General features: G+C 28.7%; 1 pseudogene; it reads left to right on the top strand.

The window, feature by feature from the left end:
• Nucleotides 1-2862, top strand: part of LOC117176384 — a 20173-nt pseudogene that overhangs the window by 12687 nt on the left and 4624 nt on the right.

Here is a 2862-nt window from a genome sequence, read left to right as displayed (position 1 = left end):
ATTCTGGAATCAGGAAATACTTTTCTTTCAGTAAATTAACTCATCGGTTAATCACTGTTCAATTCAGATATATACCTATTTCTGAATTGTCTTGAATTCCGTTGAAATATTTCAGAGGGTTTTAAAGATTTTTTTTCAACTTCTAAAGCATGTTCAAGAGCTTTTAATTTGAAACGTTTTAAGGAATTAAAAAAAATTCCAAGGAATTAATAATAATAATCATTCTATGCGATTTTTGAGGATTTTGAGGGATTTTTAAGCACAGTGTATTTCAATACGTTTTCCAGGATTTCAGAAAATATCATAGAATTTCACGCTATTTTACAACATTTTTAGTGAATTTTAAAGAATTTATTCGCGAGAAGTGAGGTATTTTGTAGGATTTTAAAGGATTGTAACTATTTAAGGGAATATTAAAAGATTTCTAGAAATCTTAAATTGATTTCAATAATTTCAGGGGATTTCAAAGCGATTGCAGTATCTTAGGATGCAGAATTTTCCAGGCTTTCAAGAAATATCGCCAGATCTTATAGAATTTCATGGGATTTAATAATATTTTAGTAGATTGCAAATAATGTATACAAGATATATAAGTTACTTCTCAGGGTTTTAAAGATTTTAAGAGTTTTCAAATTATTTTTTGGAATTCCCTTTTAATTATTATTAATTTATCCTAAATTCATTTAAATTCTTTGGAATTCGTTTGAATTTCTTAATTCAATTGATAATATGATCTAATGATTTGAAATATTTTAAGGTATATGTATTTTTAATTCCTTGGCATTTCCAAGAGCCTTAGGCCGTTTTAAATTATTACCAGAAATTTTTTAGTTTCTTCAATAGTTGAATGGATTTCATAGACTTTAAACTATTTTGGGGTATTTGAATTTCTTCAAATTTGTTTGAATTCTTTAAAATTCATTTAGTTCTACTCAATTCAATACATTTTTAAAATTTAGTTGTTTAATTCGTATTGAAGTTTAAAACTTTTTAAACTCACTATAAATTCTTGGTCAGTTCATTAAATTCTTTTGAATTATATTTAATTTTTCTAATTTCATTTCAAATCTACTCAATTCATTGAATTTTTTTTCACATTCTTTAATTGTTTTTCATTCACCTGATTTCTTTTTTAATTCAGCTTGATTTTTTTTCATAAATTTCATCGAGTTCTTCTTATTTAAACTTAAATTCCTCTAAGTTCACTCAAATTTGACTGAAGTCAATAGTTTTTTTTGTTTTTTTAAAGTTTGTATTTAATCAATCCTGAAGTATTTTAACTTTACCTTAATTGTTAGGCAGTTTATTACATGATTTTAAATTGACTTCAATTTTGATGAGCTAATTTCAAATTTTCTAAATTCAACGAAGTTGTTTCATTTTTAAATTGTTTACAATTATTTCAATTTTTTTAATCTTGAATTTTTATAATTTTCATCGAATTCTCGTTTATCTTTAGCAATATTCCTCTAAATTCATTCTAATTTTACAGAAATAAATGGATTGTTTCATTAAAGTCTTGAAGTTGTTACCCTTTCAGCGCGATTAAAGCACCCAGGAGTGTGACCAAAAGTACCCTTTCGTCCCTATATTTGATCCCGTAAGGACTGTGAGGCCTGTCATAGGATGTCATAAATGTTTTTAAAATTGAAAAAAAAGAATTGCTTTTTTTAAAATTTCTTTTTTTTCACAATCAAGATAATAATTACTTTTTTTTTTATTCTGGTGGGGGAATTTCTCATTGGTTCAAAATCGGCAAATACAGATCAAAAAGTTATGAATGAACAAATCGGTGAATTTTTTAAAAAATATTTTCAGAGAAACCGTCAATATTTTTGTAATTTTCAACTTTTTAATCAACTCTTTGCGGAGTTCGAAAAAATGACAATCCCTCATCATAAGGAAAGAGAAAAGTCAATTATCTTAATTTTTTTGAAAAGTACTAGATGAAAAAAAGTACTACCAGTTTTTATATATAAAAAAAATTACAAGAATTTTTGTCACGCAGAAGAATTTTTATAAGACCTAAACCCCAAGTTATATCGTTCTCAGGCTTTGCAGTCTGATACTTATTTCCTAATTCTTGTTCAAAAGAGATCATGTAATTCTAATGGGACACATCTCACATACGCATTTTGTATATCATTTTATACATGTATTGTTAGATAAAGAAAAAATCGAAAACGTCCTTTTCCTTTTGACAGAACGTCAGATTGGAAAATCATAACTTTAATACGCGCTCATTTTTTATAAATTTTGATATGCACTGAACGAGTTAACACTTTTTGATATCACTCCTTTCTATGATCTTCCTTTGGAAAGTCACGCATATAAAACGTTATGATACATTAGGTCGATTTTAAGAATAAAATGTAGAACAAAGACTAGGAAGCCTCTTTTTCATATTTTTTTCATATTTATTTTATTTACAACTTGATTTATTTATTTATCGCCCTTTAAAATTTGATTTTTTCTTTTTTCTATCCCAAATTTCTCCCTACCCTACGACTTGTTTAGGCTGCATTGTCCGGTAAAGCCAAGGAAGCCTACAATAGCCTTGTTGGGACAACAGTCATGGAAAGTACCACGGACAGAAATCCACTTCGAATGTTGAGATCTGAACTACCCATCGTCAGGCTAAGGATCCAGGGCAACAAACATGCTACCTTGGGCCACTCACGAATTTCCGGATTTCATCCCGACGATATGAGAAGCAATCCGATTTTGTAGTTCGATATGCATAGGAGTGGGTCAAAAACTTTGCCAAAACGAGTTCCACCACCTTCCCAGGCACCATCTCCAGTTCCTCTCACGAGGAACCTTGAGAGGCATCACTCGATGGAAATCGAAAATAATCAGAAT

The sequence above is a fragment of the Belonocnema kinseyi genome, chromosome 7, assembly GCF_010883055.1.
Source record: "Belonocnema kinseyi isolate 2016_QV_RU_SX_M_011 chromosome 7, B_treatae_v1, whole genome shotgun sequence".
NCBI classification, from domain to species: domain Eukaryota; kingdom Metazoa; phylum Arthropoda; class Insecta; order Hymenoptera; family Cynipidae; genus Belonocnema; species Belonocnema kinseyi.
This window is presented reverse-complemented; position numbering and strand designations above follow the sequence as displayed.